Source organism: Callospermophilus lateralis, chromosome 6 (assembly GCF_048772815.1).
Source record: "Callospermophilus lateralis isolate mCalLat2 chromosome 6, mCalLat2.hap1, whole genome shotgun sequence".
Lineage (NCBI taxonomy): Eukaryota > Metazoa > Chordata > Mammalia > Rodentia > Sciuridae > Callospermophilus > Callospermophilus lateralis.
Window position 1 is genome coordinate 102,061,849 of NC_135310.1, and position 16,472 is coordinate 102,078,320.

The 16,472-nt window shown below is 38.5% G+C and overlaps 1 non-coding gene across 1 annotated transcript; it reads left to right on the top strand.

Moving 5' to 3' along the window:
• The first annotated feature begins 3,320 nt into the window (after positions 1-3,320).
• Positions 3,321-3,427, top strand: LOC143402711 (U6 spliceosomal RNA). The gene has a single exon (XR_013091774.1). It is a non-coding gene; the product is annotated as a U6 spliceosomal RNA (small nuclear RNA).
• Positions 3,428-16,472: the final 13,045 nt, after the last annotated feature.

Sequence of the window (16,472 nt, forward strand, 5' to 3'; positions counted from 1 at the left end):
TAATTCACTGATGTGGATTAACTGGGTGATAATTCTAGGCACATAGATTGTGGCTGGAAGAAGTGTATGTACCTCTAGATCCAGTGGGAAGACAAAGGCAACTTTTTGAAGAGAAGTGTTGAAAGAGATAGTAAGTATCTGAGGCCTTAACATGTGTACATGCAGCCTTCCTGAGCCTTTTGAACAGAGAGGTGATATGTGGGCCTTGATTCATGATGAGCATCCTGGCTTTCATGTCCTGAGCTGCCTTCCTCCACCATGGCCTTCCGCCATGATGTGGGCATCACTGCAGGCCCAGAGCACCAGAGTTGGCCATCTATAGACAGAGCTTCTGACCTGTGAGCCAAAATAGCCTTTTATCAATTAAATTGTTTTTGTCGGGTCTTTTGTTCACAGTGATGAAGAAGCTGACTAGAAGCTGTCCACATGAACTGCTAGACCAGGGGTCAACACACTCCTTCTCTAAAGGACCAGAGAGTAAATATTTTAGTCTTTGTAGGCCCATACAGACTTGGTCATAAATAATCATTATCTGTATCTCATTAAGTATGTAAATTTGGACCAGGGTTGTACATGAGTATTTCAATCAAATTGTGTCTTTCTGTATCTCCTATAAACTTTATGTGCAAATACAAAACAGAAAGTCTCTTTGTACCTCATACTGTTTAACCTACAGGAAAATTTAGGCTGCTCTAAAAGGGTATAAACTTTCCTCAAATCTGTCCAGCTTTATGGTCTCAGAAGTGAGCTGCTAGTAACTCTACTTTTCTTCTAGATGTAGTCACAGAATACATCTTCTTGGTTGCATCAAAGGGGAAAGCTACTCTAAGCATGAATTCTGGTCAGAAAAATGATCAGACAATAGTTCAGCATGTACAAAAAAGCATGCAAGATAGGAATAATAATTAAAATAATAATTCAATAATAATGATTCAAAGTACAGCACGTCCATATGCTTTATAAGATTCATTTAAAAAAAAAAAACTTCTCTGAAGAAAATATATCAACTACAGGTATAATTTGACTTTTCACTTTCAAAGAGCCTGTACCTCTAAGTCTGTTTGCACAATGCCTTCTGTGGCGCAGCTAAAATACACCCCTAGCTGAGGTCAACAGCAACTATCAAAAGCATCTTCTTTCTTCTTTTATATGGCCAAGAAGAAAGCAATGACATAGGGTCATAAAATGAAAAGAAGAAGTGCTATCGACTTTTAATGGCAACACTCACCATGGACCCACTGAATGCCATTCATCCTTTAAAAGAACCCTTCAGGAAAGATCACCCCCATTTTCTAATTAAACATACTAGAACTCAAAGGGTTTAGACCTTCTGCCCAAGTTCAACTAAATGGCAGTTGATCAAGCTGGATTTAATTTCCTGGGTTTCCCAGCTATGAGTGATCATGCTCCTTATACCACACCAAGATGCTCCTTGTGAAGATTATTTTTAGGTTATGTTCAAAATCTAAATGAAAATTATGCCATTTGAATGTGAGCTAACCTCAGTGAATGACTTTGTACCTGTTTATCTAAAGAATCCTAAAATGATAATCCCAAGAGATCGTGTGTGTGTGTGTGTGTGTGTGTATGTGTGTGTGTGTATGTGTGTGTGTGTGTGTGTGTGTGTGTGTGTGTATATATATATATATATATATAGAGAGAGAGAGAGAGAGAGAGAGAGAGAGAGAGCTCATCTAGGGTTAAGACCTCCTTTAGACCCTTGCAAGAGGGGCCCAGTTTCCAACATTTACCTCTTCTAGCCATATCCAATTCACAGGGATGGAATTCTGAGTGCCAAAGGGACATGCCCACATATAGTCCAAAAGACTCCTCCTATAATTATGCTCCAAGTTGCCCAGGATCATGGAAATGAATGCTCAAAAATGGGTCCTGGTTGGTCTCATCCTAGATCCAGTGGGAAGACAAAGGCAACTTTTTGAAGAGGAGTGTTGAAAGAGGTAGGACAATCTAGCTGAGGCTTTAACATGTGTGCTTGCAGCCTTCCTGAGCCTTTTGAACAGAGAAGTGATATGTGGGCCTTGATTCATACTTGTGTCCTGTCCGTGTCTGAAGCGTTGTGACCACGGTAATTAGAATGTATATAAGCAGAGCAGTGAGATCATCTTTGCTAAGGTGAATGAGTAAAGAGCTGATAGAATGAAGAACAATTCATATAGGTAACAAAATGACAAAGTAAGGAAATCAAATTTAGAGTAATAAAGAAACAGTAGCAAATCAATCCGTCTAAACCCAAACCACATACATACTTGTGTAAACAAGAGCCAAGTGAAATGAGTATTTTTTGAAAATCTTCTTAGGAAATCTCCTTTACGTGGATCATGTTCTATTCGGCCTCTTAAAAGGAACTATAAACCCCTAGCACTCTCTGCTTCACCTTGGCCGTAAGAGTGATTCCAGCGGAGGCCAGAAATGGAAAGGCTGAGTGTGCAGTGATATCAGCAGCCACGAGTGGCCTGAGGAGCAAGGGCTCCATTACACTGGACTATAATTGGTTGGTAAAAGTGCCAGCAAGCCAGGCCTGCTTCAAAAGAAGGGATCAGATTGAGCTCAGTAACTCAGTAGCAGAAGTCACATTAGCATTTCTGCATATTAGTGAGACACACACAGCTTCTTGTAAAACACACAAAGAGACCCCCAGGGCAAAACAGTTTTGTATATTGAGTGTGTTTATTACTTTAAAAAGTAAAAGCAGTTAATTATGCTTTCTGATTACAATTATGTAGAAGAAACTATGCAAATAAGATGAAAATAAATAAAATATAAATCAAATGACAAAATAGTTGTCATTGGTTGTTGGGCTATTTTTTTTTTTTCCAGGAAGCATTTTAAATTCAGAAGTAATGACGGCCTGTTGGGTGAGTGATGCTGAAAATGGTGCATAGAAGCAAAAGAAACAAGGTAAAATCCCTACTTCAAGTCATAAGTAAAATGCATATTTTACATATTAGTTAATTATCAGATGGATTAATGAATGTCAGATCTATTCAGGCAGTAGATAGAAAAAAACAGCAATAATCCATTTTATGATCTTGGGATGAGGAAGTCTTTCCTAAATAAGAAGTAAAACTCACATGTCATGAAAACAATTGACAGACTTGAATACATAAAAATGAAACACTTCTGCAAACAAATTTAAAAATGAAAAGTAAGCTGGGAGGGAAATATCTGCAGCATATATAATAGGCAATGGATTAATCTTTAAAAAATAAGCAAACAAATAACTAATGGAGCAAAAGGACATAGATAGGCAATTATAAAAGAAGAAATACTGAAGTCTGATACATCAAAAGAGTCACCTCGTGCTCACTTCAGCAGCACATAAACTAAAATTGGAATGATACAGAGTAGATTAGCATGGCCCTTGAGCAAGGATGACACGCAAATTCATGAAGCATTACACATTTTTAAATGGGTCTATATGTGTGCTATGAATTGAAATTCATTCTGCTGTCATGTGTAACAAATGAGAATAAATAATTTTTTTAAAAAGCAAATAAATAAATAAACATGATGATTTTTGTTGTTCCATTAACAACAACAACAAAAAAAAAGATAATTATCCTCATTCATTCATTATGCCACACAAATTAAAACATCATTGAGGACAATTTGGAATACACTGGGTAGATTAATATTGAAAAAAATGATAAAACCCAGTTGTTTCAAGGTGGGGGGAGAGGCATCTTTATCTATAATGGTAGAATATAATTTGGTGAACCTATTGGGGGGCAATTTGAGAAGAGCTTTTAAAAAAAAACTCAGCAATTCCCACCTCAATCTCTATTCTATAGAATGACTTGTGAATAGGCACATTAAGCATTATCTGTAAAACTGAAAAAAATTTAGAGTTAACTTGATATCAACCCAAGAAATAGATGAATTATGGTTCACTCTGCTATGAAGTACAATGCAGTGTCCATATGGATGAACTAAGATGAGCTATATTATGGTGGCATGGACTCACTAGGAAGTAGCTTGTGGCACATCATTGTCACATGAGGGCAGATAGGGAATAGCTTCATTTTATTTTATTTTTCAATAAAGTCTTCACACATGTTAAGGGGGAGGAATTCTACTTTTTATTTTATAAACATATTCATTGGTTCAAATTTTATTACAATTTTATTTTGAAAACACTTTCAGAAGTAGTGAAAACTAAGTCTATATCAATTCACTTCTCTGACCTTCTTGACTTCACTAAGGCCCAAGCTCTACTCTGTTACAAACAAAAGATCGCTGGAGAGCTTTTGAAAATAGCTCCATTTCCACACAGTCTAGTCAGAATCTCAGGGATCTCAAGGCATGGTCTGCAGACCAGCAGCAACAAAATATCTGGGAGCATGTTGGAAATGTAGACCCTCTAGTCCCTTCCTGACCACTATCTCAAAATATGCATTTAAATACTGTAGCCCTTCCTTATCCATATTTCACTTTCTGGTTTCAGTTACCTGGGTTCAACAGTGGTCTGAAAATATTAAACAGAAAGTTCCGGAAGTAAACAATTCCTAAGTTTTAAATTGCATGCTGTTTTGAGAAGCATGGTGAAATCTCATACCATCTCACTCCATCTGCCCAGGTCGTGAATCATTTCTTTTTCCAGTGTGCCCACTCTGTATGTGCAACCTGCCCATTTGTCACTTAGGAATTGGTGGTTATCAGATTGACTGTTGCAGTATCGCTGTGCTTATATTCAAGTACTCTTTTATTTTATTATTATAAAAATACTAAGAAGGCACCAGGGCATAAAACGTGGAAGGACAGATTATCTCTGGTACTATGTGTCAACATTGTAGGGCATGCAGGAAAAAAAATCATGGCATATATAGGATTCAGTACAGTCTGCTGGTTCAGGCACCCCATGGTGGCCTTGGAACATATTTCCTGAGGATAAGGGGGGACTGCTGTAATGTCTCCCAGGTGACTTTTTGCATATGAGCAATTGAGAAGTACTGATTATCCATTTATTGCCTATTTCACCTAGAGTAAGTTACTTAATTTCTGTAAATCCCAGTTTCCTCAACTGTAAAAGGGAAATAATATACTTGAAGCTAAATGAGCTCATGTTTGTAAAGACGCCTGCCTGGTCATTGTAGGTATTCCACCAATGGTGGCTTTTATGATGGTGGCTACCTCAAACTGTACACCTGTCTTGAAAACTGGAACCTCAGTTGCTGAACATCCATTTACCAATTCACTAGATAATCCTGTATGTTCCGTTCCCTTTTAGATATACAGATGAATGCTCAGGAGACTCAGAAAGCTCACCATAAGTGGGCTATTTTCCAGTGCACCATGTGCTTCTGCTCCTGCAAGTTCAGATGCGTGTTTGCTTCCATTCTGTAAGGTGTGCTCCCTGCTGTTTATGCCAATAGTACTTGTTACCAAATTATATAACCTAATTAAATATTATGTAAACCAATGAAATATCTGTATAAAGTGGTCTTTCTCTGAAACATTACATTGAATGTTTTCAAAAGACCTGATAAATCCAAATTTATAAAAAAATGTGTGTGTGGATGAGACAACTGGAGAAGACAAAAGAAATCATATACATTGGTGAGAATATTTATTCAGCTTGCTTTTAAAGTTTCTTAAAATTGTCAATACAATGCATGAAAACCAAAATGAGAATTTATAGTTTTATGAGTGAACCTTAAAAAGATCTATTTATCTGTATTCACACAAAAGGCTTTGGCTCTACATCAGAAGATTGAGGATGAATATATATATTTATATGCTTCGAATTAAGATGTTTTACGTATGGATACGCATCTCTTTTTAAGATTTTTTATATGATCTGGTTATTAAAAGTTCAGAGTGCAATAGGGTACCAACAAGAAACTTGTCATCTCCTCCCAATCTCTCCTCCTTGACATAGTCCTTATATACAGTCTCAAGCAGCTCTTCCAGCCACAAGTTTGTGTTAAATGTCCTGTGGTCACCTTTGGTCTTAGGGGATGTCTTATTTTCGTAATTAAAATGCTCAGCTTAGTTTAATAATCAAATTCCAAATTTTTTTCCTATTCCATGGCTGAGGCCCCATCCAGGCCAGAATTCTGGGCCTGGGGTCTTGGGAGACAAGGGACATTTAAACATGGTGGGGAAGCAAAGATAAAGGAGTGAGGTGCCCCTTGGCCAGACCTCCCTGTTTGACCTCTGGGCCCTGGGGACAGCGCCCCGACCCTTGGAAGCCAGTTGCATCTGCTGAGTCATGCAAAGTGAGCTGAGAAGGCAGACCACATAGAGATAAGAAGGTGGTGAGGTGATGGTGTGGACAACCTTCCAAAGACTGAGGGTGTGGGAGCCTGCAGGCAGCTGATCTGGCCTGCTGAGTGGGAATTGCCATGCTTGGCCACTCCCAGGGCGGTCCACACAGCCTTCCTGAGTTCTTATCACACAGGAAGAATACTTTTCTGACATTAGGTGCTTTTATATTCATCTCAAAACACAATTCTTCACTCAGAACATGGCAGGTATTTCTGTGTTGTCTTCTAGAGCGGGTGGTCCTGCTTCTTTTATCCAGCCAGTTTCCCTATTGAGACATTGATGCCTTTCTACACATTACTTCCATGGTTTGGAATGGAACACTGCTTTTCTTTTGTTCTACCTTTCAGAATCAACACAGAAAGAAGCCCTAAGGTGCAATTATCCTGCAGACTTCTACAGGAAGAAAAATCAACTGATATGAGTCTTCTGCTGCAATTTGCTTAATTGTCAAGAAATTATATTTGCAAGCTAAAGGCTGGTGTTTAATTTGAAACAGGTGCTTAGGTTGAGCTTTTTGAGAATTCTTTGCCTTTTGCTCCAAACAAGAAGAATAAATAAATGGCAAGTATGAATGACTTCAGTAATTTTAAAAAATTTTCTTCTAGTTTCGACCACATTTGAGACTGCAGCAGTAAATTCCAAATATCTACTGTGATTTGAAAAGAAAAAGATGTTAAAAAGTTACATGTGGGCTTAGGATGTGGTTTACGTGGTAACGCGCTCGCCTGGCATGCGCGGGACACTGGTTTCGATCCTCAGCACCACATAAAAATAAAATAAAGATGTTGTGTTCACCTAAAACTGAAATAAATATTAAAAAATTCTCTCTCTCTCTCTCTCTCTCTCTCTCTCTCTCTCTCTCTTAAAAAAAAAAGTTACATGTATCTCTATATCCTGGTTCATCATGTGACATAGATTTACTGGACAGAAACAAAGGTCCAGTTTTGCAGTTAACCCTTTGACGTAATAAAGAAGCATAAAAACAAGATCTCAAGATGGTTTCATATATGAATAAACCTAAAGAGATTCTGTACAAATACATATTTTTACATGGGTGAATCCACTTTTTTTTTTTTTTTTTTTGATGAAAGGAGGGAGTTTTCTCTTGGAGAAAGAAGCTATTGTTGACTTTTTCAAAAGTCTTGGGACATTTTCTATTCTAAATTTTTTTTAGAAGAACCAGATGGTGTAGCAGCTAACCCTGTGAATGCATGCTTACATTTAGTTAAAAGCAAACAACACAGTTTGAGTCCAGTGATAGAACCCTCTTCACCTCCCTAAGATCAGAAGCTGCTGTATTACAGTTTTATTCATCTTGTTTTGTGGAGTCAAATAACACATTAGACTTAGTTTTCCACTTGGCCAAAGCTGGAAGAACAGTAGCATGAGTAGTTTTTCAGCTAAGAAAGTGTCATGGGCCCTACAGTGTGATCTGCCTTCAACTTTGAACATAGAGGAATAGAAGAAAAAGATAAGAAGTTTCTGTATAACTCCTTTCTCCCAAGAAAAAGAAACCAAAATGTCTTACATAGCACCACCTGAGTTTTTTGGAATTTTACATTACATAGTTCCATTTTTTATAAAGTCATAAGTAACTTTTCTTTCAACCCAGATGGGTGCTTGGATTTATTTTTCTAGGTGGTAGGTATAATGTCAAACTGAAAAGGCTGGGACTCAGGTAGATTTCCCCATTTAGAATTGGACTTTCTCTTCAGCAAATAGGACTTTCTCAGAAGTAATGTTTCCAATCCTGTGGGTGTGTTATTGTTGATATAGTAGAAATTTAGGTTCTGAAAAAAAAAGCCTCAAATAAGAAAAATAGTTTCAATAAGAAGTGTGGATCTTGTGTTTGGTTCATTATAGATTGAAAGGAAATTTAGTGTTTGAAAAGAAACTCAGGAAATATGGATCTTACATTTTTCCCCTTTTAACAGTTATATGATGAACAAACTAGTGAAAACCTGTCTTTGCTTCCAAATAAAGAGGGCCATTGTAAAAAACAAAAACAAAAAATAAACATGGTATGGATCTCTTCCAGTGCCTTCTCTCACTAGCTACCTCTCCAACCCCTTCAGGGTTGGGCCCAGAGCACCTGTCTTCCATGCATGGCACAGTGCCGCTGTCTGGCTGGGCACAAGATCACGAGCCACTCAAACAGGAACAAACTTTATTTGAAAGAACCGCCAATAACACGTCCGCCCGGGAAGCTTCCCGATCCACCCACGCGGCGTTCTGCCGGTTCCTTCCCGGAACTCTAGCGCCAGCGCCTCCCCGGAATTCCCTCCTACTGCACTTTCCCAACCAATGGGAACTCTCCAGGAGTCCCGCAGCAGGAGTCCGGTATCCATATGAATGTAATTTTTAACATAATCATATCATCTCAATGGCTAGCTGGCATCACCTTTCAATCAAAAATGCCATGCATCATATTAATTGGCTGTGGCTCCCAGCATCTCCCCCCTTCTGTTTAATTAAGAAACAAGTAATGTGGCTAGGGACCGTGCCTGTTAGGTTTGTCCAATTCAACATATGGTTCTTACCCGTCATTGGAAAACTGACCTTTAGGCGTCAGCCTCCTGTCTTAGGTTGATACCATTGCAATTGGATCATACCCGTCACTGACTACCGGTCCAGCAAATAGCCATACTTGTGGATAGGCCTATGCACCAGTGGGGGGGTGAGGTTCTTTGCCTCACCTCTGTTGGCCCCCAGATTTGGCCTTGGTGCCAGTGGGGGGGTGAGGTTCTTTGCCTCACCTCTGTTGGCCCCCAAAATTAGACCATCACTAGTAGAAGGGAGGAGGATACAGAAATGCCACAACACCACATCAATTGACGACTCCTAGGGAAAATTGCATCACTGGTGACACATCAGCAAAGATACGCCAGCATTACCATAATTTGTTGTATCAACAGATAGATCACAGTGCATACAAGTGATACATAGTCCAGGCAAGTTTTGTAAGCAGTTCAAAGTGGAGGAATCTATCAATATGTCCATTTCCTCCCAAGATCATTGATATATCAGTTTATACAGTTTGTTGTGATAATTATCGAAGAAGTTGTAGTTTGGTTTCATCTTTGTCTTCACCGGCACTGGGATGAAAAATAAGAATTCTGACAATGATGTTAAAGAGAAAAAGAAAAAAAAAAAAATGTAACATTTTAACAGGTACTAAGAAAACATTTTTTTTTTTTTTTTTTTTTTTAGAACAATTTACATTATCTTGAACAGAATTATTAAATATAATGAAAAGGAAAGATGAAAATAAACAAACAGATTTGTTAACCTGCTTATTTGTACACATATTAAAATAATTTTTAACAGCTGTTTACCCAATTTAAATTAAACCATTAAAATTACGTGAATAATAAAAAGTACTTGGATCCATTTTTTTTTTTTTTTTTTTTTTTGAGCACTCCTCATATATGATCTATGGACATACGCACATATAGACACATAACACAAAACAGAAGTGTGCACATATAACATACAACACATAAGACAATAGTAAAGGCCTTGTAGTTTCACCTAGGTGAAATCTCCATTGCAATGTTAAAAACTCCACAGTTAAAAAATAAAACTGATCAGAAAAACATCAACCTAGGTCTGTATGAGCTCAAAAATAAAATAGAACCTATGATATGGAAAAATGCAATAATAAAATAGATATTGAAAAAAGCATCCTGGTTAATCAGTCGCAGATGTAAGAATGGCCAAGCTGGAGTTCTGGATATCAGCTGTTATGGATTTGAGTCAAATTATCTTCTTTTTGATCTGTAGAAATCGTTTTAGTTAGTCTTTCTGGAATCCAAATCGGCTGCTGTTCTCCCTGTGGAAACACGCAAACAGAGCCCCGACTCCAGACAATTACTGGGTCAGGACCTTTCCATTGTCCTGTTAGAATATCTTTCCAAAGAACTTTAGGCTTATGCACATTTTTTGGATACATATGCCTTTCCGCAGCACTAAGTCCTGATGAATCCAAATTTAAAAAGTTTAGAGTAAAGAGGGTTATTTTAAGTTTATCTTTGGGGGATATATACCCCTTTCCAATTCCCTCCTTTTGTTTTAATAAGTACATTTTAATAGTTTGATGAGCTCTTTCAACTATGCCTTGTCCCTGTGGATTGTATGGAATTCCTGTTATGTGAGTAATGCCAAATGATGAGCAGAATTGTTTAAAAGAGGTAGAAGCATAACCGGGACCGTTATCTGTTTTTAACTGTTTTGGAACGCCCACAGTGGCAAAATTTTGTAAGCAATGAGCTATAACATCTTTAGTTTTTTCTCCGGCATGAAGGGAGCCCATCAAAAATCCAGAAGAAGTATCAACTGTAACATGCAAATATTTTAATTTTCCAAATTCTGGCAAGTGTGTGACGTCCATCTGCCAAATATGGTTAGGTATCAGTCCTCTAGGATTGACTCCAAGATTAACTTGTGGTAAAAATGTCACACAATTTTGACATTGTTTTATTATATGTCTGGCTTGTTCTTTAGTTATTTTAAAACGTTTTTGTAAAGTATTAGCATTGACATGAAACCTTTTATGAAAATTTATAGCTTCTTCTATTGTGGAGAAAATATGTATGTCATGTATAGATTTATCTGCTAATTCATTGCCCAAACTAAGGGCTCCAGGCAATCCTGTATGTGCCCTGATATGTCCTATAAAGAATGGATCTTTTCTGTCCCAGATTAGACTTTGTATAGTGGAAAACAAAGAGAAAACAGTAGAAGAAGGGGAAATCCTACCTGCATCTTCAAGGGATACTATAGCATTAACTACATATTGACTATCAGAAAATAAATTAAATACGGAATCTTTAAACATCATAAAAGCTTGTAATACTGCATTAAGCTCTACCTTTTGAGCTGATTGTTTGGGTATTAAAAATGTAAAAGTTTGATCAGGGGTAACTACTGCTGCTGTACCATTATTTGACCCATCAGTGAATATATTTGGAGCATTCATGATAGGGGTCTTTCTTGTCATTTTTGGAAAAACTACAGGATGCTTAGACCAAAAAGACAACAAAGGATTAGATGGCAAGTGATTATCAAATGAAACATTAGATTTACACATGATTATTGCCCAAGTATTTAACTCATTGGCTAACTCATCAATTTGATCCATAGTATATGGAGTAATAATTTTATTGGGAGAAATCCCAAACACTCCCTTTGCTGCTTTTATTCCTTTGAGTATTAATTGTCCTACAGCCTCAGGATATCTAGTAAGAATAGTATTAGGAGAATAAGATAAATGTATCCACAATAATGGACCTTCTTGCCAAAATACTCCTGTAGGAATATTTTTTGTTGGTAGTACAATAAATAATAAAGGCAAACTTATATCAATTCTATCCAAGTGCATATTTTCCATATATGTTTCAATGATTTTTAATGCCTTTCTTGCTTCAGGCGTTAGCATGCGGGGTGAATTTGGATCTGATGGACCTTTTAGGATATCAAATAAAGGTCCTAGCTCTCCTGTTGGTATGCCTAGATAAGGCCTTATCCAATTTATGTCTCCCAATAACTTTTGAAAGTCATTAAGTGATTTGAGTTGATCTACTCGTATTTGAATTTTTGGTGGATGGACCATGGTTGAGGATAACAGGACTCCTAGATAATTAATTGGAAGATTTAATTGTACTTTATCTATTGCTATCTCTAGATTATAATTTTTTAATAAGTTTGTAAGTGTGGCATAACATTCCAGCAATATGTTTTTATCTTTATGTGCCAATAATACATCATCCATATAGTGAAATATTTGTAGTTCAGGATTTTGATTTCTAAGTGGTTGGATTGCTTTGTTAACATAAATTTGACACATAGTTGGACTATTAGCCATCCCCTGAGGGAGTACTTTCCATTCATATCTCTGATCAGGACCTTCATGATTTAGTGCAGGGATAGTAAATGCAAAATGTGGACTATCCTCAGGATGAATAGGAATTGAAAAAAAACAATCTTTAATATCTATAGCTAAAACATACCAGGTTTTTGGTAAAGCAGACAATTGGGGAATCCCTGATTGAGCAGGTCCCATAATAACCATCTCATTATTAATGGCTCTTAAATCTTGTAATAATCTCCATTTACCAGATTTCTTTTTAATAACAAAAATGGGAGTATTATGGGGAGATATGGAAGGTTGTATATGTCCTTTCGCTAATTGTTGTTTAACCAGATCATGGGCTACTTGTATCTTTTCTTTAGTCAGGGGCCACTGAGGAACCCACACTGGTCTTTCTGATTTCCAAGTAATTTTTATTGTCTCAGTGGCCCTTTCTGAAAATCCAACCCATGTCTGTCTGTTCCTTGATCTATTTGAATTGGTGCTGCTATATTTTGTCCTTGTTTTCCTAATCTTTTTTCTTTTTTAAAACCTTGTTTAGCCCTAGTAGTGGGCGCATTAGGATTGATGTTATTTGTTAACGTTAAACCTAATTGATCTAGGACATCTCGTCCCCATAAATTTATAGGAAGATGATCCAATACATATGGCTGTATAGTTCCCTCACATCCTTCAGGATCCTTCCAATCTAATACCATTGCACTTCTATGGGGATTAGTAGCCACTCCTAGGCCTCGAAGCGTTTGAGTGGCTTGTTGTAATGGCCAATGTTTTGGCCATTCCTGACTAGATATGATGCTAAGGTCTGCACCTGTGTCCAGTAGCCCATTAAAGTCGTATCCTTGAATATTTAGTTTTAGCATGGGGCGAGAATCTAAATTTAAAGACAGCATAGCCCAATCTACACCTGTGGAGCCCAATCCCCTGGTACCTCTTTCTACAGTACGACTAGAAAATTTATCATGTAGGCTGGGTATTATTAGTAACTGTGCTATTCTATCCCCTGGTGAGATAACTGATATGCCTCTTGGAGAACTAGCTATAATTTTTATTTCACCTTCATAATCGGGATCAATTACCCCGGGACTTATCATAAGTCCTTTTAGTGTGGAAGAACTGCGTCCCAATAATAAGCCTACCGTTCCTTGGGGAAGAGGTCCTTTTACTCCTGTGGGAATAATTTGAATTCCCATCTCTGGAGTTAGTACTGCTCTTGCGGAGGCGCAGATGTCCAGCCCTGCGCTCCCTCTAGTTTGTCTGATGAGGGATTTAATGGATAATGTGTCCTGGGCACTACCTTGATGGTGCTGTTGGGTTCCTCCATTGCCCCGTATATTTGTGGTTTTGGGCCCCGGAGCATTGGGCCCTCCAGTCCGTTTTTTGGCAATGGAGCCTGATGCCTTTCTCCACGATATCGTGGGTAAACACTTGATCCTTGTCCGTTTTTTGATAACGGAGTGCCCTCTATGGTAGTTTGAGAACGGCATTCATTAGCCCAATGTCTCCCTCTACGGCATCGTGGGCAAATACCTGGTATTCTATTTCTTTGATACCTAGCTTTGTTAAACCCTCCTCCTATGGGACAATTCCTTTTAAAATGTCCTGTCTGATCACAATTGTAGCATGTTTTTGGCCTGGCATCTAAAGCCTGTTGTACTGCTGCTAAGACTTGTCCTTGTTCATTAATGTCTCTACATAATTTAATATATGTGTTTAAATCTTCATGTTTCCATGGTCTAATGACCTCTCTGCAGCAACGATTTGCTTGGTCATAAGCCAGTTGTTTTATAAATGGCATTGCTTGTTCTACATCTCCAAATATCCTAGAAGCTGTCTGAATAAGCCTATCTACAAATTCAGCGTAAGGTTCGTTAGTTCCTTGTATTACCTTAGATAACTGTCCTTGTAAATCTCCATGCCCCTGTAAAGTTTTCCATGCCCTAACTGCATCTGCAGCAATTTGTGCGTATACACCAGGATCATATTCAATTTGTTGCCGTTGACCCTCATAAGGTCCCTTTCCTAACAACATCTCCAGATTTCTTTGAGGGTAACCGGCTGCTGTATTTCGCCTAGCTGTCTCCATGCAGAATTCCTCATTGGCAACCTTCCATAACAAATATTGTCCTCCATTTAGCACAGATCGACACATGTTAGCCCAATCTGCTGGTGTCATGTCTAAGTTGGTAATAGATTCAACCATGCTTATGGTGAAGGGTGCTTGCGGGCCATAGGTTGTTACAGCCTCTTTTAATTGCTTTACTGTTTTGAAATCTAGAGCGCGATGAATTCGTTGCCCTCCTGCCTGCTCAAGTACAGGGCATGCTAGTCTTTGGGATCTTGCCTTAGGATTTTGTGCATTAACTACAGGAATTGAGGGCCGCTCAGCTCTTACGCCCTCTGGTGATAGAACGGAGTTAGTAGCAGCCTCCTGTTGTAACTCCCCAACTGATGGTCGTTTTTCCTCTAAGCTTTCTTTCTTCAAATTTTCCTCTGTCTGACTAGCTGGAGAGACCTTCTCTTTTGCTTGACCTGACATGTTTTCTACCACAGTTTGGACCTCTAACAATTTACTTAACAGTTTTTCGGTTTGTTTTTTACTAGTTTCTAATCTACTATAAAGGTAACGCAACCCAGTTAGGTAGCATAAAACAAACCCGAAACAGAATGAAACAAAAACGGAGCAAAGAATAGTTGTATCAATTTTCTCTTTCTCCGGGCCAAACAACTTCAAGCCTTGAGCCAACCATTTTTCCCAGTTTGCCTGAGAAAATTCTAGGGATAGGCAGCTTGAAACAAAAACAAAATAAATCAAAAGAAGAACACATTGTTTTTTGAAATGGTCACCCATTCTGTCGCCTTCCCTCAGGGGCGAGCAATTTTACTCACCTCCAAGCTTCAGGCGCTCCCCGTACAGGGCCACCAGTTGCCGCTGTCTGGCTGGGCACAAGATCACGAGCCACTCAAACAGGAACAAACTTTATTTGAAAGAACCGCCAATAACACGTCCGCCCGGGAAGCTTCCCGATCCACCCACGCGGCGTTCTGCCGGTTCCTTCCCGGAACTCTAGCGCCAGCGCCTCCCCGGAATTCCCTCCTACTGCACTTTCCCAACCAATGGGAACTCTCCAGGAGTCCCGCAGCAGGAGTCCGGTATCCATATGAATGTAATTTTTAACATAATCATATCATCTCAATGGCTAGCTGGCATCACCTTTCAATCAAAAATGCCATGCATCATATTAATTGGCTGTGGCTCCCAGCAGCACAGTCTATATTCAATCATCAACTTTCTAGTTTGAGTAAATCTCTGTCAGGGCCTCTTGGGGGCACACAGTTAGGCAATTCCCATATCCTGGTTCCAGAGTTAGTGAAAGCACAGCTTGTTCCTAGTGCCCCATCATTGCCACTTTTCTCTTTGCTGTTTAGCAATTGCAGCTTAAGCCACAAGAGCTCACCTCTTAAGAGAGTCAGACACCCAGGGTTTCCAAATACAGTTGGAGCTAAGTGAATGCAAACGGCTTATTTATGTGAGTGGTTCCTCCTAGAGTTGTTCAGTGTACAACCTGAACAGCCATACTCAGAATTCAGGCACTAGTCCATGGAATTGCAGAGGACACAGATCAAGCTCCTCAAGTAACTCCCACATAATCTTTCTCACATGGATTAAGAAGAGTGGAAGCATAACTCTCTCCTTACCAAAAGAAAGAAGAAATGCCACACCTCTCCAAAGGCTCTAACCACAGAAATTCTTTCCTTTTGATCTTTTTAGCCTCTTCTTACCTCCTTGGCTCCATCTTTAGTCTTCTGAAAGGTTCACAAATACAGTCTTTTTGATTGACCTGATTTGTATAAGGTATCTTGGATTAAGAGTTTTAAGTTTTTTTACCCTAAACATAACAGGACAGAAACTCTTCCTATTAAACCTTCAAGAGACTTGTAATATTAATTGGCCAACCGTGGACCAAGTTGCTCCTGTATATGGAAATACTACATTAAAAGGAGAAGCCAACAGAAAGGAGTCGGCCATCCAGAGATCTTTTACATAGGAGCTGTTTCCCATGAATACAATTGATCTTATCCTTGAAAAATGTACGTCTGAGTAGATAGATACAGGGGTAACAGGAAGATGCTGTTAGATTGGAAATGGGCTTTGGCCAGAATCATTCAGAATACATTGCCAATGTTTGTTAACAGTTTGGAAAACATTAAAAAGGCATGAGGATGGGGAGTCTTAGCTTCTCTAACTGCAGTACAATTTTTAATCACTGTTTTTGAGATATCAGGCCAGCTCACAGTGCAGTGGTACATAATC